The sequence below is a fragment of the Macaca mulatta genome, chromosome 2 (assembly GCF_049350105.2).
Source record: "Macaca mulatta isolate MMU2019108-1 chromosome 2, T2T-MMU8v2.0, whole genome shotgun sequence".
Classification (NCBI taxonomy): Eukaryota; Metazoa; Chordata; class Mammalia; order Primates; family Cercopithecidae; genus Macaca; species Macaca mulatta.
Genome location: NC_133407.1, coordinates 131,387,603 through 131,412,373, shown reverse-complemented (window position 1 = coordinate 131,412,373; position 24,771 = coordinate 131,387,603). Strand labels below are relative to the sequence as shown.

General features: G+C 38.6%; 1 long non-coding RNA gene across 1 annotated transcript in view; it reads right to left on the bottom strand.

Annotated features, from left to right (window-relative positions):
- Positions 1 to 24,771, bottom strand: part of LOC106996871 (uncharacterized) — a 301,071-nt gene that overhangs the window by 84,849 nt on the left and 191,451 nt on the right. The window contains exons 4-5 of the long non-coding RNA XR_001442957.3: positions 21,963 to 22,778; positions 18,790 to 18,909 (exon numbers count right to left, since the gene is read on the bottom strand). This is a non-coding gene — a long non-coding RNA (uncharacterized LOC106996871). The remainder of the gene's footprint in view (positions 1 to 18,789; positions 18,910 to 21,962; positions 22,779 to 24,771) is intronic.

The following is a 24,771-nucleotide window of genomic DNA, read 5'->3' as shown; positions in this document are numbered from 1 at the left end:
AAGAAAATATTTAGACAAGTACTTAAGTTGAGTATTGCAGGGCTATACATAATAGGCAAAACTTTTTTAAAGAAAAGCTAAACATCCAACAATTAGAAGCTGTTAAACAAATAGGCAAATTGTAGTTCATGTACACAATGAAAGATGTGCATCTCCCAAACACAATGATACAAGTGTTTGTTTCCAGAGTCATAGAGCAAGGTATTCAAGATAAATGTATTTTGTGAAAAAGCAGGTACATACCAGCATGCATGCTGTTTTGCAAATGATACCATTTTGTGAAAAGAATCATATATTTATTTAATAGTGATTTTACAAGCTAATGTGCATTGAGAACTTAATATTTTCCAGCCCCTGTGCCACATTATAGGATTATTTTAATATCATCACAATTTTCCAGACTGGGAAGTTGAGGCACAGAGTGGTTATATAATTTGCCCAAGAGCTCATACAGCTAAAAGAGACAGAACTGGGATTTCAACCAGGTTTGTGGGATTTTTCAAGCTCAAAGCCCTTACTCACTGCACTGATCTCCACCCAGGAAGACAACATACCCAACACCAGCACATTAATATGGATTCTGATTGTGTGGTGGAATGATGGGGAATTGTTTTTTGTTATGCGTCCCTGTAGCTTTTCCTTTTTTCTATAAGATGTATTACCTGGAGCTCTTTTCATAGTTTCAGGAACAAATCATAAAAAAAGATGGGAAAAAAATGCAACAATGAGCAGAATTTTCTGGATCTGGGCCCAGACATCCATCATCATCTGGCTGTGTAATGCTGTCTGCTTACTCTGCTACTACCCTGGGAGACTGTTTCTAGTTACCTGCTCTAAATTTCTCTATGTGTTTGCTTGTGCCTGGCTTACACTGAGAATGCAATCTGTCTCATTTTGTCGAGCCTTCTTGCCTTGATAAACTTCCCTTGCAATAATATCTTCTACTTTGTTGTAGATTGTATTTTCCAAAGATGGTGATAACAATATCTCCCATCCCACATGCTGTGAATATATGACTTCGCCACTCCTGTATAAAGATATGTTGTCTATATCCCTTCCCCTTGAACCCAGTGGAAATTTGTGACTGCCTCTATCAGTAGTATGTATGGCGGAAGTGACTCTATATGATTTCCAAGGCTAGATCATAAAAGATAGCACAGTTTCTACCTAATTATTTCTTTTCAGGGATGCTTGCTCTTGGAACTGGGCCACCATGCTGTAAGGAAGTCCAGGCCACATGGAGAAGCCATGCATAGGTGTTCCAGCCAACAACCCCAGCTGAGGTCCTAACAAAAGCCATCACCAACCACCAGATACATGAGCGAGACCTTGAGATGAGTCTAGCCTAAGCAGTATCAGAGTGAAACTACAAGAGAGATTTGATCAAGAAGCACCAAGTTGAGCCCAGTCCACCTCCAGAACCATAACAGATAATAATATATTGTTATTTTACATCACTAAGTTTAGAGTATTTTGTTACACTGAAATAGATAACTGATACATAGTTGGATAGTACATTGCAATTTATGAAGCATTTTTACTTTCATTCTTATAACTCTTACAATCTTGTGAATGTAGATAATAAGATTCTTTACACAGAGGAAAAAGCTAGAGCTCTGAGAGTTAGGAATCTGGGATTATAAATATGAGAGAACTGGGCCTAAATCCTATTTCAGGTACTTACTCTTAATAGCTACATGCTCTTAGACAGTTTACTTAAATTTTGAAAGACTGTTTCTTTATCTGTAAAATGGGTATAATAATATTACCAATCTTACAGGGCTGAGCAATGGGTTGTCTAATGCATGTGAAGTCATTAGCACCACCTCATCTCAATAAATGTTTCTGGTTTGGGGGCCCAATACCTTGGAGGGAGTCTTGACTCCTTTTTCTCATCCCTCATATCAAACCCTCAGCATATTCTAGTAGCTCCAGCTTCAGCATACATGAAGAACCCCATGACTCCTCCCAATCTCCACTGGTCCAAGCCCCTATCATCCCTCGCCTTCATTAGGGCAATTGTCCCTAGGGTCTTCCTACTCTACCCTGGCATCCACATGAGTCTGTTTTCCATACAGCTGCAGAAGTGACCCGGCAATCATGGAATTGGGTTGTGTCATGCCTATGGCTTCCCATTCAGCATATGCTAGCTGCTCCAGCTGCAGCATACATGAAGAACCACATGCCTCCTTATTCCAGTCAGAGCAAAAAGTCCCAACAGGAAACAGCCAGGCCTGTGGGCATAATCTGCCCCCTGTTATCTCTTCCACCTCATCTTCTTCCACTTTTTCCCCTTGCTCACTTCCCTTCTGCCTTGCTGGCCTCTTTACTTCTCAAAAGAACCAGGCCCTGTTCCAGCTTCAGGTCCTTTGCAGTTGCTCTTCCCTGCACCCAGGAGACTTTTTCTCCAGGCATCTACTGGGCTCATCCATCCCTTCTTTGGATACTTTACTCAAATGGTAGCTCTTACTAAGGCTCTTCAGGACCATCTTATTTAAAATTGCCACCTTCCAGTACCCCGGCACTCCCATCCTCCTCCCTAATTTACTTTCTCTCTAGTGCTCATCATCATCAGACATTCCATATGCTTCAACTTATTTATCTGTCTGTCTCCACCTATATCCAATAGAGAGTGGCCTTTAAATTTCTGCCAGTTGCGTTTGTTACTTAAGTCTGAGAACCTAGAATACTGCCTGGTATATAGAAGATATTCAATAAATATTTGTTGATCATAAATGAGTGCTCGACAATTGATTTAAAATTTTCTTGAAGGATAGCTATTGTCATATTATTATAATTAAAACCCAAGTTTTCTGACTTCTACCGGTATATCCACTTAGTGGGTTGATAAGTGGCATCCTCAAAAGATATGTCCAACTCCTAAACCTCATAACCTGTGAAAGTGGCCTTATTTGGTAAAAGAGTCTTTGCAGATGTAATTAAGGATTTTAAGACGAAATCATTCTGAATTTAGCATGGTCCCTAAATCCAGAGGAGATTTCCCTGAAAGAAGAAAAATGGCATAGAGACCCAAGACGAGATGACCATGTAAAGAGGGAGGCAGAGACTGGAGTAATGCATCTGCAAGTCAAGAAACATGAAGGACTGTAATGTAGCCACCAAAAGCTAGGAGAGATACATGAACTGATTTCTTCTCAGAGCCTCCAGAAGGAAGCAACCCTGCCAACACCTTCATTTTGGACTTCTGGCCTCTACAACTATGAGAGATTACATTTCTGTTATAAGCCTAGTTTTGTTACAGCAGCTCTCAGAAACTAATACATCTGCTACACCCTGATGTCTCCTTGGACACCAAACTGGTCTCCAACTCAGTCTGGCAATCTGGACTTGAGCTTATTCTGACATCAAGCCTCATTATAAACTGTATGCCATTTTTCCATGTGGACAAGCACCTTGGCACAGCCTCTATTCTAGCCTTGGTACCATGTTGGCCACTTCTCTCACCAGCCTGGTCTGACCTCTGATCTTGATGCTTCCCAGCTTGCCCTGACCACGGCTCAGTGCTGCTGCAAGTGGCTGATAAGGTTCCTTGGTCCTGCCTCTGTGCCTGTATTTCCAAGTACCATCTCTAGACCTAAGTGGGCTGGACAAAATACAGCATTCAGAACCAGAACAATTGGTCTTTTGAGTCCCAGCCAACTGTCTGTGGATCACTCAGGGCTCCATACCAGCTGGTGATCTCACTGCCCCTCTGAACCTTCTGGCCAGACTGCATTAATAAACTGCTGAAAGAACCTTGGGTTCCTGTAACTTTTTCCAGCCTGATGTCTACTGTGATATTTAATTTATGTTGTTAGGAAATAAAAGAAGTGCACTCCTTCCTGCTTAAAATGTTTACGTCAGCCGAGACCTGGCACTGCTTTTCCTGTATCATGAAGAGAGAGCATTAGGAGGAAGATTTTCTCTCTGAATCCAGAAAGGTTTAGCAACATCCTCCTCCAAACAGATTGGGACAACATCATTTCAGATTTCCTAAAGCTTGTGGATAGATGAGGACTCCCTTGCACAAACTGGTACCCAAATGTCAAAACCTCTTTCTTCTTAACCTACAAACAGGGATTGGCAACTAAACAGATAGATTTCAAAATATGTTCTGCTTCCTGTTAAGCAAGCTGTCATGCTCCCAATCTACCCTAATTTGTCAAGTCTTCCCTCAATTCAGGCAAGATGAAGCAAGGGACACCCACTTCCTGCCCACCTCCTCCACCCACCTCCTTCCTTTACTCATTCACTGAGAGGGAAGCCTTCACTTTAAAAATAGAATTAAATATATATATATATATATAAGAGCAGAGCTCTCAAGTACTCATCAAAGGGAAGTTTTTATCTCTGAATAGATGAAGGCTAAGAAAAATAGTTTTCTATCTAGGTTGAAGATTTTTCAACACAAAAAGAAATTCCATTCAATTGGCCCCATATGTATTGAGTATTTGTGTACCTAGAATAGTATGTTTATGAAAGGCCTGCTCCCCCTTGCATGTAAGTTCCCCAAGGGCAGGTATTTTTCTCTATGTTGACTAGAGATACTGCTTCTAATGGTCCTGGTGCATAGTAAGTACTCAATAAATACATGAAGAATGTTGAATGAAGAAAGTTGAATCCTCAGGGAAGAAAGCAACTGGAGATTCTGGGAGAAACTTCAGAGAAGATCCTAAAATTCCAAAGCAGCCAGGCGTTCTGGGGATAATCTAGTCTATACCTGAATTTTTTATTAATGATAATAATAGCCAGGGCTTATTACCGAGTGCCAGGCACTGAGCTGAGCTCTTTAGTTTCATTTCCTTATTGAATTATGTTGTTCTCCTTCTTATTCATATGAGGAGATAGGCGATCCAGGAAAGAAAGTAAGTGATCTTAGGTCACACAGCTAGTGAATGGCCAAGCCACGATTCACACCCAGGTTTTTGACGCCAGTGCCTAGACTCCAAGTCTTTCATATACTGCCACTTTTTATAGTTCAGTAAACTGAAACCTAAAAAGTGGAAGAGGCTACCCTAGTTTGCACACCACAAAAGCAGCATGGAGAACTTAAACTTGACATTACTGGATTCTTAACTCAGTGTTCTTGCTACAACACCACGCTGCCTCTTATCACTAGTAAAACCAGGAATTTTTAAACTTCAGTTCTTCTCATCAAAATGTTTTCTCATCCTGATACTCTTCCCTTTGGTACTTGGAAAGAAATCTGGTTGGTATCTTTAGAAAAAACCTTTTTAAAAATCAAAAAATTCTTTTGAGAAAAAGCAACATGTTTGATGACCAAAAGAATAAAGGCTTTTATTCACCTAGAAAAAGTTAACCTGCTTAAAATATTAATATAGTGTTTATATACTGCCTTTCTTCCAGGAACTGAAAGAATTTAATATAGCTCATTAATTCTTAGACTATTTCTGTGAGAGAAGAGAACAAGCATCATTATCTATATTTTAATATGAGGAAACTGAAGCATAGAACCAACTGGAGAGTTGGGAAATAGAGCAAATTTGTATTCCAAGCCAAATGCGAAAGACATGATCATTAAGTCAAGCTACAGCTAGAATGTTTGTTGAATGTGGATCATTTCTGTGAAGTACGTTGGCCTTTGTTGAGGTGCCTTGAGAAGACCATGGCATGATAGCTTTAATCAGTCAGTCCTATGATTAATAGAGCATTTTCTTGAAGTGACAATTTTTAAAACATGAGTCTCAAATTTGAGAATGTATCAGAATCACCACGATGGAGAAAACACACATTGCTAAATCCCGTCCCCGAAGTTTCTGATTCACTCACTCTGAGAAGTGGCTAAGAGTCTGCATTTCTCACAAGTCCCCAGGCCATGCTGCTGCTGGTGGTCCCTGAACATGCTTTGAGAACCACCCATCTACAGTGAGTCGCCATTGCAGATGGCCCTGCCAGAGGTCATATACAGACTCTGCAATGAAAGCTGCCCAGGTTTGAATCCTGCTCTGCCACTTCCTAGCTAAATGACCATTAATAATTCATACGATTCATTATTTTGTATTACAATTTCTTTTGAAAAAAAAAATCAGGCTTATGATCATTTTACACAGCATGCAGCAGATAGAAAGTGCTCAATAATTGTTAGCTACCCTCCTATTTTGTCATGACTTAGGCTATAGGCTTAGAAACCTTGCCTGATGCTACAGAAGCTCTCATTAACAAGGTATCATAAATTAGGAAATATCCCTCCCAAGAAGTTGGGCAGTCCCTAGGGAAATTAACATCAGGCAGAAATCTTAATTATGGGAATGATCATGAAATTTGCAAGGCCTGATACTTTGATCAACAGGGAATATTATTTTAGGGCATGAACTCACAAGGTTTCCTTTAAAAGTCCTGTTAGCAAGGGTAGGGACATGAGCTTTGATATATTTCCAGAGAGTTAAGTACTGTAACAAATTATCAAATTTTAATGATGCTGGTGAAGATAACTATGTTTGATGGAGGTGTATCCAGAAATACTTAGTCTGAATTCTAATGAAAGAGATTTTCCTCCATTCCTAGGTTGCATTTGTTCCCCGCTCAGAAGAAAGGATTCTGTGTGTGTGCTAAATGATAATAGTATGTCAGAAATTTTACCCAAGTTTAACAATTCTTCCAGAGAAATAGAGGATTTATTCTCCATAATTAAATCAAATCACCAACAGAATGTAACAGAAATGATGATGTGCCTGTTCTGTGACTGTCTTAAGAATGTGTAGCATCCTCTGCTTTTGCACTCTGGGGAAGGCCAGCTACCATGTAAGATCTGAATATCCTAAAATTGCCAGGCTGTGCTAAGTCCAACATAATCGTGTGAACTGAGTCCCAGATCAGGAGCTCCAGTCAATACCCCAGCCAACAGGCAGCTCTGATTTCCCTGCCATGTGGCTGAGGCTATCTTGGAAGCAGATTCTCCAGCCTTCATCAAGCTGCCCCAGCTGATGCAGTTTGGGACCAAATAAATAAAATGGTTATTTTCTTAAGCCACCTAGTCCAGTGTGGCTTCATTCATGAAGCAGCAACAGATAACCAGAATAGCTAACTTAAAGAATAGCCCAGTGCTGTTTACTATAGGCATTCTGCATAAAAGTTCATCTTGATACAGCCCTAACCAGCCCACAGTGATTTCTTGGTGCTTTGTAATACATATCGATTCCAAATAAACAATTATGCATATGTTATTTGATACCAGTTACTAATAACAATTTTTTTTACTGTTCTGTTCACAACTTTTTGATTTTTATATCAAGGAAGAAGGCCAAGGGAAATTCTCTTTCTTGATCTTGACTGTGACAATCTGATGATCTAGACCTAACATTTCATTACTTCTCATGTTCATTTTTTATCATTAAAACATCAGGAAAAAAAGCCAACTGGTTAAAAGTACAAAGGTGATGACTTAATTGACCAGATGGTTTCGTGTGTATTTAAAACTGCATGCACCCCAGTGCATTTGGAGTCCGATGATAAAAAGATGCCGACTGCACAGTGACACTTCCCATCCTCCAGCCTTACATAGCCTGCCTTGGTAGAACCACACATTTCTGTAGGTGATGGGGACCACTGTGCACAGTCAAAATATCTAAGTTTTGTCATTGCCCTTCACTTTTACCACTGCACTTTCCAAAATGAGAGAACACACACAAAATCCAAATGTACAGATGAGCAAATTGCTGCTGCATAAATCTTTCATAAGATCTAATTTTGTTCTATTTTAAGCCCTGAATAAAAACTCATGCATATCCAGTTGTAACAGCCCGATACTTCTCTTAAAAGAGAGCTAATTCTCAATGGAACCATTTCTCCAGATTTCACATTCCCTCTAAATCTTTCTTTTCCCCCAAAGAATAGCAGGTGGTTATATCAACGGTTTGCTATACTAAGGAGACTAGAATATGTATGAAGCTTGTGTGTTTACTTTTGCAACCGTGGGGCTTTCCAAAACTTCTGCAAACAGGTACTTTAACCTCATGAAAGGTTTCATGGGAATTGAATACAGAGAGACATACACCTACAAAAGAAATGAATTGTACTATTTGCATAGTACATTTGTCTTCTGCTGCCTACAGGGAGGAAGGAAGGTAAGCACTCTGGGAAGAGAATTGTGCTTAGACTGCAGTTAATTCCATGGCTTCCTGGCAAGTTATTGCATGTTGGAAGCTCAGTATTCCCATCTATACAAGAGAATAGAAATGTCTCCCCATGAATGAAGCAAAATAAATGAGGTGTTTGGAAAAGCACATTGATATAAACTCTACACAGGCAAAGAACTATTATAATGATATTATTATTATTATTATTATTATAGTCTTAATTACTTCTAAATATTAAGAATCATTATCATTGTTGGTTATCTGTTTTGCACTCTTTGAAAAATTATCTTTACTACAGTAGTAGTTCTAGACCTTACACAAGTTAATTTTTCATCCCTAAGGATCTCTTTTTTCCTCACCCAATATGGCGGAGTTGTGAAGATTACACAAAATAACCTTGGAGTGCATCACCACCACTTTAGCACTCTATCCTGGGAGCCAATGCTGATTCAAGACCCTGAGTGCTTCAACCAGGGTTTCACCACCACAGGAGATTCCCCCAGTTTTATTCTTCTGCATCTGGCTCCCAGAATGAGGCAGCTGCTGTCAATACCCCGCCCACCTCATATCTTCTCAGCACAGCTCTGAGCTGACCTGCCATCAATATGCCATCATCTTCCCTCTCTATCTTTCTACTTTGCCACCTGAAGACTTTCTTTATGTACCCAAGAGCTCCACTAGCCTGTGTGCTGGGAAAAATCTCAACCAATGATGGATGGAAGTTGGTGAATAAATAGCCCCGCTTCTCACTGCAGCACTTCTACCATGCTTTCTAGAAGATTTTTGATGATTCTCGGGAAGATCGAGACCCACCTGTCTACAGCAGTAACCCACTCATTAACATTCCTTTTAACGGGCTTTGCTCTCTCCCCTCCTTCACCTTCCCCATTCCTTCACTTGAGCTTCCTGGTTGACTTCCAAAACAAACACATGAGCCAAAGACCTTGTTTCAAGGTCTGCTAGCGGGAGATCCTAACTAAGTCACCAAAGTCTGGGATGGATGTGCCTGACTTGCCAAGCTTATCATTAGCCCTTGTCCTGACTGTACAACAGCCCTTGCCAGGATAAGTGAGTGCCTGGCATTTTCAGCTTCTATAGTGACAGTAATTATATAAGCTCTGTCTCTGTGGGATCTTTATTTTCTATGTTCTTCAAATATCAAAATATTTTTAGATACATACAATAAAAATTATAAATATCTGCTACTCAATATTTCTTTTATCAAGAGAAGGAAGCACACCTAGCTTTGTATTTCTCTGGTATGTAAATATGTTGTAAAAATTCAAACATCATCTCTGTCTCTACTGCGTGGTTCTCAAAATCTGTTTATGAGCCCTCATCGTCCCTGAGCTCCCCATGAGACTTCTGGGGCTTTTTGATCTGATGTTACATTCAACCAGCAGGTCCACTCTTTGATAATCCAAAGACTAGAAGGGAAATTGAGACACTGTCTTTAGCTCTCAACTAGACGACAATCTAGTTAAGAAGACGATCATTTGCATAAATAATTCTGATTTAAGATGAACTCTGGCTAATGCTGCAATGGAAGTACAAAAAACAGGATACTGGGGAAAGGAAGGATTCATTTCCAAAGAGGAAGTCAGGAAAAGATTGGGCATTTAGCCATTTACAGACTCAATGTCATCTCTCAGACGAGGGCAACATGGCCATTTAAAGCATAGCACTAATCTGAAAACGTGCAAAAGTTGCTTTTGGCCCTGTGAGCAATCTGTAGCTACAAGAGTGCTCCTGTGAGTGACATGGTTTGTTATAGATTTACAGGGAACTCCTCTAGGGAACTGCATCTAGCAGTTATCCAAGTATGTACCTAAGTAAGCACAAGGTCAAGACCAGGTCAAGTAGGGAAGATGACCACGTACTTGACACAACATTGAGACTCTGGCAGGACAGGGAATTTGTTCAGGAGATTTGCACTCACGGTCATATCCCATGAATCTCCTTCATGTTTGGGGAGAATTGGCTGTTTATTGGCAATGGTAGGGCTGGTCCATGTTGGTCGGCAATGTTTTCTCTTTTTTAGTAGCCATAGCTTACAACTGAGATATCAGGAGCTGGTTACACATAATGCTTTGGCAACTCTTGTACAGCACTGTACAAATGTCATATGTTAGCACTTCTGTAATTGTCATATTTCAATTTCTGGTGTATCTTCTTATATCTAATTCTAATATATAATATAATATTCAATATCCATGTGAGAGTTTGATGGCTTTGGAGGCAAGGAACAGAAAACCCATCTCAAACCAACTTAAACAATAAGGAAATTTTTACTGCCTTACATATCTGAAAATTCTAGAGATAGGCAAGACTAATCAATACCTGAATTCAGTTTCTTTGTGATTCTCTTGGCTGTCTCTCTTCTCTCTTAGCTTCATTCTTGAGCTGGTAGTAAGAAAGCTGCCATAGTTTTACCATGGTGATGTCCTTGGTGGAGAGAAGCCATGTTTTCCAGTGGTTTTCATTTTTCCAAATGCTCACTGTAAACATTGTGTCTTGTCTCCTTCTCCTGGACTGAGATGCACACTCTTTCCTGAGTCAATTCTTCTGTACAGCAATGGTTGGTTGTCCTGGATTCCTATACCAGTTACTGTCAAGGAGACAGGAAACAAATCAGACCCATCCTGAAGCTGGGGACAGGCTCCCCTCCTCTGAAGCATTTGTTGCTGATATGGTTTGGCTGTGTCCCCACCCAAATCTCATCTTGAATTGTAGCTCCCATAATTCCCACTTGTTGTGGGAGGGACCCAGTGGGAGATAACTGAATCATGGGAGCTGTTTCCCCCATACTGTTCTTGTGGTAGTGAATAAGTCTCACGAGATCTGATGGTTTTATAAGGTGAAACCCCTTTCATTTGGTTCTCATTCTCTCTTGCCTACCTTTCGCTTTCCACCATGATTGTGAGGCCTCCCTGGCCATGTGAAACTATGAGTTCATTAAACCTCTTTCATTTATAAATTATCCAGTCTCGGGTATGTCTGTATCAGCAGCGTGAAAACAGGCTAATACAGTTGCCACAAGGGGGAAATCTAAATGCCCAGAGTAAGTCAGGAAGGAACGAGTGAATTACAAACTACATCCACCACGTTAGTGAAGATTAAATGGCTTACGACAGGTAGAGCACTTGGATAATAACTGTGATATGGAAAAATGCTTAAATAATATTAACTGCTCTTTTTGGAATGTTAAAATTACTAACTAACCCATTTTTCTAAATAAAATTCTAGAAATTCAGGCAAAGAAAAATTGGTGTCTAATCAAAAAAAATTATATAAACTATTTTATAGATTTTTTACTTGCCCAGTGATTAGGTATTATATATTTTCCAGTAGAATTTTTTTTATTATTATTATACTTTAAGTTCTAGGGTACATGTGCATAACGTGCAGGTTTGTTACATATGTATACTTGTGCCATGTTGGTGTGCTGCACCCATCAACTCGTCAGCACCCATCAACTCGTCATTTACATCAGGTATAACTCCCAGTGCAATCCCTCCCCCCTTCCCCCTCCCCATGATAGGCCCCGGTGTGTGATGTTCCCCTTCCCAAGTCCAAGTGATCTCATTTTAGTCAATCAATATGTTTTAATATCTGCACCATGAAAGACACAATTACAAATGCTACATGAGACATTAAGTGTAAAAATGTAGCTTCTTCTAGGCACTTGGAAGCTAACACAAAACATACATACCATATCAGTGTACAATAACAACACTCGAAACAATATTGAATAATAAGTGAAATGCTAATATTTATATGTAATATAAATATGTATATATAATCTATATAAAAATAGAAATATTGAAGAACTGTTTCAGTACTATAGGATTTAAGAACCTGGTCATTAATGCCATGGAACGTATGGTTTGAATTCTTGTCCTAGCATTGGCATCTGAGTGATATTGAGAAACTTGTTAATCCTTCCCTGGCTTTACTCCTCTGTACCTATCTCATCGGACTATCTAAGGGTTAAGTTAAATTAACTGATGCAAATAACTGTTGTCACTGCATCTGGCACATATTACATACTCCAAAAACATTAGCTACCCTTAGAATCACCATCCTCATAATGAGTCAGGTTTACAAATTTGATCTCAGTTTTAAAGGAAGTGTATGAAGCTGAAAGGTTAAAAAAAAAAAAAAAAAAAAAAAAAGGAGATAGCTGATCGTGTAATCAAAGTCACACTTGGGAACTTAGGGAACAGCCAAATAGGGGCAGAAGAAGACTCCAGGTAATAACAGGTCATATTTATACAACATCATCTCACTGAATCCTCACCCTTTTTAAATTCAAGAAAGAACAGTACCTAAGGTATTGAAGGTGCCACATGAATAACTGTTCAATGGGTGATGATGGAATAAAAATAAAATAGTTAATAAAATGACTTGCTTTTAGTGTTTGACTAGTAAACAGCAAGGATGAAACTAGAAAAGAACCCAGGTATTCTAATTCCTGATCTCTTTTTCATGTTTCCTATGATACTCAACTCCCTCCATGTAAAGAACTAAGAGAGAGAAGTTTGGTAAAAAGCATCTCTAGGGAATGTAATATCCTGAAGCTCAGGTGCACCCCTAAGAAACAAATGCATTACGTTCTCAGAGTTAGCACAGTGTGCGGGAAAGCACGCAGGTCAGGTGAAAGCTTCAATTTTTCCTTCACAGCTCTGTGACCTTGAACAAATTACTTACCTTCTCTGTATCTCATTTCCATCATCTATAAAAGGGTGTAAAATACTCATTCTCATCTCGTAGAATTGTAAAGATTCAGTGCAGCAATGCATGGAGGGCCTTTTAGGACACTGCTGGTTTTTCTTTGGGTTCTCCCCACTCTATATTTGAATCTATGCAATTCACAGCTCTGTTCTCCCTTTGTCAGAGACTTTGATGTTTGTTTTTCCAGCTCTAGGAACTACATATTCACAAAGAAGGGATGGCAGGGATTGCTGTTCCACTGAAACTCCTGCAGGGAGACAATCACCTCCCTCATCACACACAGCATTCAAACTAGAGAAAATGGCTGCAATTTCATTTCCATGAGTCTGACACTCAGGACTGGCCTGAGTATCAATGCCCACATATTTGGGGTCCGGTGCAAAATGAAAATGTGGAGTTTCTTATTTCAAAGCTATTAAGAATTTCAAGACAGGAACAGCAGAGCGTTAAACAAGGTATGGGACCCTTTTAAGCTCATGCACAGGTTGCACACTCTAAAGCCCATCCTGCTGATACTTTAAGCACCCTCCTTCCCATATTCCTTTAGGGCAGAGGTATATACAATGGAGATTCCGTTGCTATAACTTATCCACCTATGTAGTCAGCCTTTTGCTACTTTTGTCCCAAATGCCTGACTGTAAGTGTTCCTCCTTCCTTTGATCTTTGCGTTAAATTTACTTAGAACTCTGAAATCCAACTACCTAGATTCACGTTTGCATTCCACCCCTTACCAACCTGTATGACACGGGCATATTACCTAACTTCTCTTTACCTTTATTTTACTGCGTAGTGTAAAAATCCTGAAAATTGAGGATAATGATAATAGTAACCTTATAGACCTGTGGATTAAACGAGCTAATAATATAAAGTTTATGAATAGCATCTAATGCAGTGGTTCTCAACCATGGCTGCACATTCAAACCTCTTGGAGAGCTGTTTAAAACTTCCATGTTGCTGGGTCCCCACTCACAACCAATTGGATCAGAGTGTTTATGGGTGAGGCCAGAATATTGGTAGTTTTAAAAAGCTCTCGAGGAGATCTGAGTGATCAAGAGAGTAGAGGACAAAACTAGTCTTGTGCATGGCAAGTATTCAATACAGTGTTGGCCAGTTAATACACAGTGTAGCTAAACAAAGAAGTAACATGTTCTGCATTTCAGTTCTTCCCTTGGATCTACTCTGCATCTGGCTTCTTCTCTCACTCCCATCTGCTTTTATCCAACGTGTACCTGAAAGCAATGTAAATCAACACCGAAGATGTCTTAAGGTGTTCCCACTGAGACGAAGGTGCCTTTGAATACAGGTCTCCCCATTAACCTCGAGATGAGAGGGGGAAATGTCAACTTCTCTAACAGGGATCTTTCTTTTGATATCAAGGTGGGCTGTATTCCAAAAGCTTGGCACACAGGGGGCATTAGGGGACAGGGAGGACTTCAGTCAAGTCACCAGAGATCCTTAAATAATGCAAAGCAGAGAAGCAAGGCAGCGATGAGAATGTTAATTTCTTGAGCTCATATTTCTCTCCCATCAGTGTGGATAATCATCTTTTGAAAATGTCCTTTTGTCATATTTATGATGGTGACACATCCATTATGAATACAGTGGCTGATTTGCAACATGACCTGACAAATATTGAACGTTCTAGACTACATTTAATTCCACGATAACTAAAATCATTTGTGTTTCTTTGTAACCAGAAAGAGTTCAGATTATATAAAGCTTAAAATAGGAAGGACTTTATGACTTGTCCTTCACAATCAGTCCAACAACCAGGACGTGGCTTGGGGTTGAGATAGGAGCTGTAGGAGCGGAGCCAATTTGACCTCAAGATCAAGAGGATTTCAATTTCAAGCTGAGGTTCAGGGACACATTTTTGGAGGGAAGCTGGATGAACTAGTGACAAATGGTTTGCTAAGTAAAAGTCAATGACCATCTCTTCCAGCTAGGTCAAGGAGTCAGTTTACAAACCCAAGGTCTCTGAAACTCAGACCATAAAATCTACTTGGGGAGAATCTCAGAGGCCCAAATTCCAACATCCAGTTGTTGAATAATTGCTACATTTGCTGTGATTCTGAGTCTAAGAGAAAGGAGGAAATCCTGCCTGAAAGCTATTTATGTTCTAGTTGGATTCCCAATTCCTAAACACCTGAGAAAGAAACTCCTAAAAGGTATTACAAAATAACATAAGTTTAGATGGCAAAAGAAGCATTATAGTCAGGACAATGTTTTCAATGAATTTTGCAATCATGGTGAGTCCTGAAGTTCGCTGTGTAGGTTAAAAGAAAGATTTCTTTTTTGAAGAACAGAAGAGAATAAACTGAACTAGTCTAAATCATAGTGATTTTCTTTTAGTTAAGGAAATTGTTAGGATTAAGTACTGTTTTCTAAAAGTTTTGTTTCATTTATATATGCTTATATATGTGCATCTTAGATTATGATGTAAAATGGAATTTTGCTATCGTATTCAAGGTCCAAAAAGAATGAAATTCACCATTATTAGGGGACAGAGTCTCCTCAGGGCCCTTAGGGCAGAATTTACAAATTGATGGTTCACAGGATACATATAGCCCATTAGCAGTGGGTCGATTGGAAATTTTATTGTTGTTGTTTTATGGTTCACAAAATGAGGTTTTGAAAAAATAAGAGTAAGTGGTCAGCAGTTAAAAGCCGGGAGGTTTCATATTTTAAAAACACAGATTTTAGCTGGGCACGATGGCTCATGCCTGTAATTCCAGCACTCTGGGAGGCCGAGGCGGGTGGATCACCTGAGGTCAGGAGTTCAAGACCAGCCTGACCAACAAGGTGAAACCACATCTCCACTGAAAATACCAGAATTAGCTGGGTGTAGTGGCAGGCGCCTGTAGTCCCAGCAACTCGGGAGGCTGAGATAGGAGAGTTGCTTGAACCTGGAAGGCAGAGGTTGCAGTGAGCCAAGAGCGCGCCACTGCACTCCAGCCTGGGCAACAGAGTGAGGCTCTGTCTCAAAAATAAAAAATAAAAATAAAAATAAAAAAACAGATTTCTAGCTTTTCTTCAAATACCAGAACATTTGGAAATAATGAGTCTGTTTACCCACAGACCAGGAGTGCCCAGAAAAACTTTCTTCCGAAAAAGGAAAAGTCTGATGGGTAAATCATGTGGATCGATTCCCACATTATTCTTTATCCCTGTATCTTTTGGCTTGACAATGATTGGGACCTGGTAGGTGCTCTTGCCCCAGCCTACATTTTTGACCTTATTGCTCACCCACCTTCTGTTGCAGTCAAACTGAAGAGCTAAAGTATCCAAGAATAGTTCCGGCAATCCTCTAAATGTGTAACACACTTTCTTCACCTCAGACCCTCTGCTGGTTGAAATCTTTGCCAAAGCCCAGTCCAAACATACAGACCTTCCAAAAAGCTTTTCTGAATCTTGTATCTCCTGATAGTTTCCATCCCTGAATCGCCCCAGTATATTCTCTACTGCCCTTGACGTACTCTATAATTCTGTACTCTATAATTCCCTAAAATATGTTATTCTTATTTTTCATCATCTGTCTCCTTGAGTAGGTCATGAGCTCCCTGAATGCAGGAACCATGTCACATTTGTCTCTACTTTACCATCCCATTGTCTAGGCCAGTGAATTGCGTATAGCAGATACTCAATAATTGCTTGATGAATTGCATTACAAAAGATTTCAATATAAGCTTATTTATTAAAAAAAAAAGGAAAACAATCCAACTGTCCATCAGTTGAGTTTGAATAAATCAATTGCAGCACCTCCATACAATGAAATACTCTGAGACTAGTAAAAGTGATTTAGCTCTATATTTGGTGATATATTATAGAAAGATGTTCAGGGCATATTACTAAGTAAGAGAGCAATTGCCAGAACCACAAAGACATCATTATCTGAAAAAAAATTTGAATAGACACTTTTATGTGTAAAGAAAATCTAAAACAATATTTATTCATTCATCTCACAAATATTTCCCGAATTCCTACTATGAGTCAGAAATTATGCTAAGAGCTGCACGTATAAGCTTTTACTAAGCAGAATCTCTATGAACATGGAGTTTAAACAGTCCAGTATGGGAGGTAAAGAAAAATTATATGCAAGAAAATAATGAGTGCAACAAAGAAAAATAAAGCAGAAAAATTGGATAAAGAGTGACAAAACTAACGTGGAGAACATTTCTATATTAAATAAAGTGGTCAGAATACAACTCTTCAATTAGGGATTATTTTTCCCAGAAACCTGAATGAAATGAAAGAAGAAACCACATCGTTATTTGGAGGAAGAGGATTCCAGGTAGAGAGAACTCAAGTGGAGAGGTCCTGAGGTACAATTGTACTGGCTGTGGTGAGAGACACGAAGGAAAAGGAAATGCAATATGAAATGAGATCAGGAAATTAGTGTGACATCACATTATGTAATGCCCTATAGGGGACTTTGAGTCTTATTCTGAGTTGAGAGAGAGGCTGGGCAGGCATTAGAAGAATAATAATACGTTTGGTAATGAACTTCGTAAGTTCAAGTGATCTGTTAGACCTCCAAATGGGAGGTAGTTTGATACTTTATCTACCATTCAGGAGGCATGTGTAAGCTGTGTTATAGATTTGGGATGACATATACAATGGTATTTAAATCCATTTTCTAGGTTGACAAGACTACTTTGAAAATAAATGCAGAAAGCAAAGGGATCTGAAAACAAAAAATAAAATTTTAAGCCCTTCCAACTATCTGAATGGACCCCTCCTCTCAGTCGCAGGCTTTCAAAGTTAACCTGAAAAACTACTTCAGGCTATAATGGGAAGTGGCGGAGGAGAAGGTGGTCAGATATACTTCATTACCATGAACATTAACAGAAACCTTAAGACTGATAGAACAGACTCTAAGTCTGATAAGAAACATTTACAATCTGTTCTCTCTAAAGCCTGCTATCTGGAGGCTTCATCTGCATAATTAAATCTTGGTCTCCACAGCTCCTTATCATAACCCAGACATTCTTTTCTTTGCATAATAACGCTTTCAACCAATTACCAATCAGAAAATCTTTAAATCTCCCTATGATCCAGAAGTCCCCACTTTGAGTTGTCCCACCTTTCTAGACCAAACCAGTGTACATCTTACATGTATTGATTGATGTCTCGTGTCTTCCTGAAATGTATAAAATCAAGCTGCACCCCAACTACCTTGGGCACATGTCATCAGGACCTCCTGAGGCTCTGTCATGAGCAGCGTGGCCTTAACCTTGGCAAAGTAAACTTTCAAAATTGATTGAGACCTGTCTCAGATACGTTTTTGTTCACAGGTTTGAGAACTGAGCTTCATGGCATTCCATCATTTAGGGGTCTGGAAGATTAAAGAAGCTGAACAAGCATTACTTACAAGGGGAGGTCTGAGAAAGGAGGATAAAGGAGAGAGCCACATTAAAGGAACTTAATGAAGAAAGTACAGTAGTAATGAATGGATGCTTACAAGCTTAATGACGGCAGCAATAGCTTTTGTTTATGAACATCTCTATTGATAAACTCCAAAGAGCCCAGATGAGGATGTCAATAGTGCTATAAGGCTATCCAGTTGATGGAATGAGTAGCAGATATTTCCTCCCTTGGCTAATTTTCCTAACCTTTGGGTATCACCATCTCCAGTAGTTCAACCACAGACATTCCTTTTGTCAGGTAACTAAAGAAACTATACACTGTCATTGTGTTTTTTAACAGAAGTCAGTAGAAGACAGTATGCTAGTAGGTGGGGTCAGATAATTATACAAATCATTTACACCTGGCATTTGCATGTTACAACACGATTATGCAGCGTGCCATTCTAGATTTTAATCTTATTGGGTTTTTATATGAGCCTGGTGAGTTAGGTTATGCAGATATTGTTACAATTATTATTACAGTAGAATTGCATCTTACTTGGCAGTGGGGTTCTAAAGTACATAAAGAGAAACTTGTATATAGCCAAAATTACCCGTGAGAATTTTTTCTCTCAAAAACTCCAACACACTCAGTTTTCCTGCAAGTATTAGAATTTGTTGCTGCTTCTTCCACTCATGCCTGGTAAAGTGGATGGCTTCTCTTTGGGCTCATGCTGTTCAAGAAAATAGAGACATGTTCAGTATAGCAAGATGCATGCTATTTCTTCATTTTTTTCCTTAGCGTTCTTCTTCCTTACCTCTTTTCATAAATATTTATGACCTCTGTTACATATCAGGCATTATCATAGGTGTTGTATATACTGTTGTTAAACACAGGGACTATATTCTTGGTCTCAGCAGGCTTACAGTCTAGCATACACTGTGAGAAGCACATGTGATGCAGGAACAATAGTCCAGACCTTTGGCACACATGCTATTGCCATTTATGGCTAGCAGAACTCTTGCACTAATTAAATTATTTCTTTTCCTCTTACAGAGTGCTTGTATTTGAATTTGCCTAAGATAAACTCCCATCAGATGCAATCTATATTACCATAATACAAATAAAGAAATAGGCTTAGAGAGAAAAGGTGGCTTCCCAAGAGTTATACTATCATAGCAGAATTAGACTTTAAATCCCGGTTTAAAAAATTTTACATCCCATGTTCTCCATCTTCTGTTCTAGACATCTCTTCTCTCCTCTGACATAGTTACTCTTTTGGGCTGAGTCTACGCCTTCCCTTGTCTCTCCTAAATGGGACAGCATGGCCTTGCTCTTGTCTTTTGCTTGTCTTTTGCTCTTGACTTTTCCCTCCCCAGATACAAATTTCTGTTTCTATCCTCATCTTAGCCTCACCTGAAGAAAATGTGGCTAGAAACGTCTCCATTGCTTAGACATTTTGCTGTTGGTATCCTTGACACTTGGTCAGAATTAACCCAGGCATGGCTATTGAATAGAAAGTGCTTGATTTCACTTTACTGACATCTTGACTTTCCAACTTCCGTGGAGATTCCATTATATTCCTACAACCCAGGTAGGGAATTGTCATTTTTACTGAGGATAAACCTATTTAGGTGAATGTCCCTCTGCAGAATCATTTATCTTCCATTCCAATTTATACTGTAGACATGGCTCTTGTCCAAAACACGGTGATTTATTAGGGTTTCTATTTAGGACTGTGTTTATAGACACTATGCCCTACATTGTGAGATTGTTAAAGTAAGAAATTCCCATAAAATTAAATTTCAAGCAGAGCAAATTGTGTGGGGAAGGAGAGACAGGATTGTCTGAAGTACATTAATTCTTACTGGTGAGACTGTGAAACCCTTTGTATCATGTCAGGTTGACCTCACCAATTACTCGGTAAAAGTAGAAAGTTAAAGCAATGTGACTTCATTTAGGTAAATAGACGTGCTGTATTATGAAGCTGCTCTAAATGTTTTTGAATAGTTGCCACTTTAATTTTATGATATAATGACTTGGTTTAATTTCTTGGTCATTTGATGAAGTTTTTATGTTCACCTGAGGTAAGCTATGAGAAGGAACAAGTGATTACTTGCAAACAGAGACCTTTACAAATTGGATTTCAAAAATAAGGGGAAGAAAAGGGTGAAGTCTCCAGATCCTTTTCTTCACTAAAGAGCCATGGGCATGCAGTCACCTTTCAGTGCCTCAGTTTCTGTCAGGGTAAGAAATGTTAGCTGCTATAAGAAGCAACCTTAAAATCTCAATTGTTATTTGTTCACTCACTTCAGTATAAGGTGTTTGTGTGGGAGGTGGGTTCTGGCCCTTCCAAATTGTGACTCCACCATTTTCAGCAAATAGTCCCAAATTAATGCCATTTGAAAGTTTTCTCATGGTTACCACCATTGCCCTTATGAGAAAACTATTTTCAACAGTCAGCTCCCTCTTTCCATGATTTTCTCTTACCTTTTTCCTACACTACAGACTGGCTACAACTTTAACTTGGATACTAGTGAAAGAGTCGGCTATCTCTTTGATACCAAATTATTACATTGGAAATAAATGTTTACATTGTTATCTACCTCTAATTACGTAACATTTTAGGCTTCTTCATTACTCAAGTATGTGAAATAACAAATTTAATAACTTTTCAGTTCATTGATTCTGGATGTGTTTTTCACGAAACTTCAGCCATAAGAGAAAAGATATCTGGTTGATTCAGGAAAAAAAAAAAAAATACAACCTTTTTTCCAAAAAGCATTTTCTCAAAACAATTTCTCAGTGTAATTGAATGGTATTTAATATTCAAATTCTTCTCTTCTTTCTTTCTCCTCTGAGGAAAAGCAACTAAATTACCAAGTAGATTTCAGATCACCAAAAAGAAGAAACCGGCAGGAGGCTTAACACTTAGTGCCTTGGATTTTTTTCCTACTACCACATAGTCCATATTTTTTCTTTTATTGTACTTATTTAACTCCTTCTTCATATCTACACATGACTTATTTACACTGGTAATTTTTCATTATTTGCAGTATTTACTATCTAAGGTTTGCGGTGGCTGGTTTTGCACTGTTTTTAGTTTAAAAGTTTGTTGTTTTTGTTTGGCTGTATGAGGTATATTCCTGCACTTCTTTACTTCCTGCCACTGTGTAACACCATCTAATTATTCAAACCAAGATTATTTGAATAATTAATACTTTATTCCACCTTTGAGAACCTCACACATAGTCTTGGCCCTACAGAAATCATCTGTGTGTGGAATTTCACGAGGGTGGGATTTAAAACATGTCTTATAGGAAGGAAGGGAACATGAAGAGCAAGCCTTATGATGCTGAATGGGGTAATAAGTTTACAGGTAGAATGTGCAAAATACAAGGTCTATTTTGGCAGAGTTAGAGAACAATTTGGGGAAATGGATGAGACCCAGATAGGGATGCCTCATATAAACCCCTAGAATATTTAGACTCTAGAAAAGATTCTTCAAAGTATATTTCAGAAAGCACAATTTCCTTACTGCTCCATAAGAAGAGGAAATCATGTATTTAAGATATGCTTCATATGACTTTTACCTCTATTATTAATGTAGAACTTTGGTTTAATGCTTACTCTTGCTCTGAACCATGGCTAAGTTTACTATTTGCATTATCATTTGTCGTTTTTGGTAGGTAGATACTATCATCACCAACATCATCATCATTGTATTCATTATTTATTGTTGTGTAACAAATTACTTAAAACAACCATGAACATTTATTCTCTCACCTTTTCTATGGGTCAAGAGTTTGGTAGCATCTTGCCTGGGAGTTCAGACTCAATGTCTCTCATTTAGTTGCAGTCAAGTCATCAGCCTTAGCTGAAGTCCTCTGAGGGCTTGATTATGTCCTTAGGATGCACTTCCCACTTGGCTTGCTCACGTGGCTGCCATGTTGGTGCTGGTTATTATTGGTTGAAGGTTTTTTCTCTACATGGGCATTCTAATGGGCTCTTAGAGGGTCCTCATGACATGGCAGTTGGCTTCCTCCAGAGCAAGTTATCCAAGACAGAGCAAGGAGGAGATACAGTGTCTTTCATGACTCAGCTTTGAATACAACTCTGCAACATCCTGTGGGCTACACGAGTCAGTCCTTCCTCATGGGGGAAGAGACACTGTGTGAACACAGTGTGAGAGGATAGTTGCAGGCCATTTCAGAGGTCATAATCATTATCTAGTTTTGCAGATCAGGGAACTAAAATCAGAGAGACGAAGTCATTTGACAAAGAACATAGAACATTGGGAAAGGTCACTTAAACCCAGACACTCTGATGTAGAGAAAGCAGATTTTGAAACTATTCTATATTTATCTCCAACAGATGATTTCTTTCTTAGTGTCACATGGATATTAACATAATAGTCTGATAAATCTTTCTGTCATGAAAGTGCTTTCCAAACTTACGAGTTTATCTTTTCTTTTTCTTTCCTTTCTTCTCCCTCCCTTCTTTTTCTTCCTTCTTCTTTTCTTCCTTTCTTTTTCTTTCTTCCTTTTTCTTTCATTTAAATAGAATATTAACATCTTGAAGAACATGCTTTGGGAAATGTCACTGTAGGAAATAGGGATAATTAGAAGATTCTAAATAAGACAAAGAAATGAAGAGAATGGTATTGGGGTAGATTAATTTGATAAGTGTGGGGGACAGATTGGTGGGAGAAGGAATCAGAGGCATGCAAATGTGTTTTGTTAAGAAAACAGAAACCAAACACACAGACAAAGGCAAACAAAAAGCAAAGGACTACTGCACATGTGACTTGGAAAAAAAATCAAAAGAAAGAGTGAAATAATGCAGGGTGGTGAAAGGGGGAGAGCAGTCTACAAAGTACATAAAGCAGAAGAGTAGAGTGGTTAAAGGCAAAGCACTGAGTCAAACACGTCAGGCTTTGTTTCTTAGCTCTGCCCTATAAACCAGGGGATATAGGAAAAGTCACTTCAAAGCTCTCTGACCCCAAACTTATTCGCCTGAACAGACAGGCAAAATTACGGTACCTCCTGTTGTTGGAAGAATTAAAAATCACATGGTAAATGTTCATAAAAGATCTTTATTATTATTTTTCATATTGAACTATAATTATCTGAAGAAATTCAAAATTAAGTGAATATTTATTATAAATAGGATATTAATTTTTTTAAACTTTTTTCAAAACCTCAGAACTCTGTCCTTGAAGGTCTTGTAAGTGATTAATGTATCATGATAAATATGACATTGTTCTAGTTGAAGGAAGGAGCCTACCTTCTTGCTCCCATTCCTTTTCTATCCTGCAGTGTTAGTCAAAGAAACTGTATAGAATGCCAGGAAATTTGCAAGGTGCTTTTTGAAAATCATCAGATTAAAACCAAACCACCAGTGCCAATTTCTGAGATGAACTATGAGAAGATCATGGTACAAGTAGAAGAGATGTTTCCCCACAGACCACATATAAATAGAGACAGATGAATATATCCTAACGCAAAGCATCTGCAACCCCAAAAAGCTTAATTCTAGAGCCAGAGAGGAGAAAAAGTGAATAAGCAATAAGCTTGACTACTGACGTCAGAATTTAGTTTTTGTTATTACTAATGAACATAGATTTCCATAAATATTCATCATAACTTTGCAGGGCAGGTGCTGAATCTTATTTACTGCCATATCCTCAGTGTCTTGCTCAATACATACCATTTAATGATGCTTGATAAACATCAGTGGAATGAATGAATGATGGAGTCAGTGGATAAAGAAATGAATGTTTGCATGAAAGGGTTCAGTAGAAATGAGAATAAATGGATGTGACAAATAAACACTTAAAAAGAAGAATAAATACAATTTCACTAAAAACTGATGCACTGAATGAAGGAAAGAAATTTCCTGACTTATAAGAAACAAGACAGCTCAACTTTATGATTCTCTTTTGGCTTAAAAAGTCCATACTTCTAATGTTTTGTAAGTCACAAAGTTCTCTACATCTTTAAGCTTCACTTCAAGACTGCATCAATAGTACTGAATTTCACAGAAATTTGCAATTGAGGAGGAAAAGCCCATTTCAAAGAGAAGGTAAAAGAATGCACGTCTATTATATATCAGTTACAAAATTGAAAAAGTTTTTAAAAAAGAATTTGGGGCCTGTATTAGTCAGAGTTCTCTAGAGGGACAGAACTAAGATGGATAGATATATATATTTATATGTATATACACATATACATATTTATATGTGTATATATATAAACATATATAATATATGTAAGATATATATCCATATATAGATATATATGAAAAGGGGAGTTTACTAAGTATTAGCTTACACAATCACAACGTCCCACAATAGGCTGTCTGCAAGCTGAGGAGCAAGGAGGGCCAGTCTGAGTCCTGAAACAGAAGAACTTGGGGTCCAGTGCTCGAGGGCAGGAAGCATCCAGCACAGGAGAAAGATGTAGGCTGGGAGTCTAGGCCAGTCTCTCCTCTTCACGTTTTTTTGCCTGCTTTATATTCACTGGAAGCTGATTAGATTGTGCCCACCAGATTAAGGGTGGATCTACCTTCCCCAGCCCACTGACTCAAATGTTAA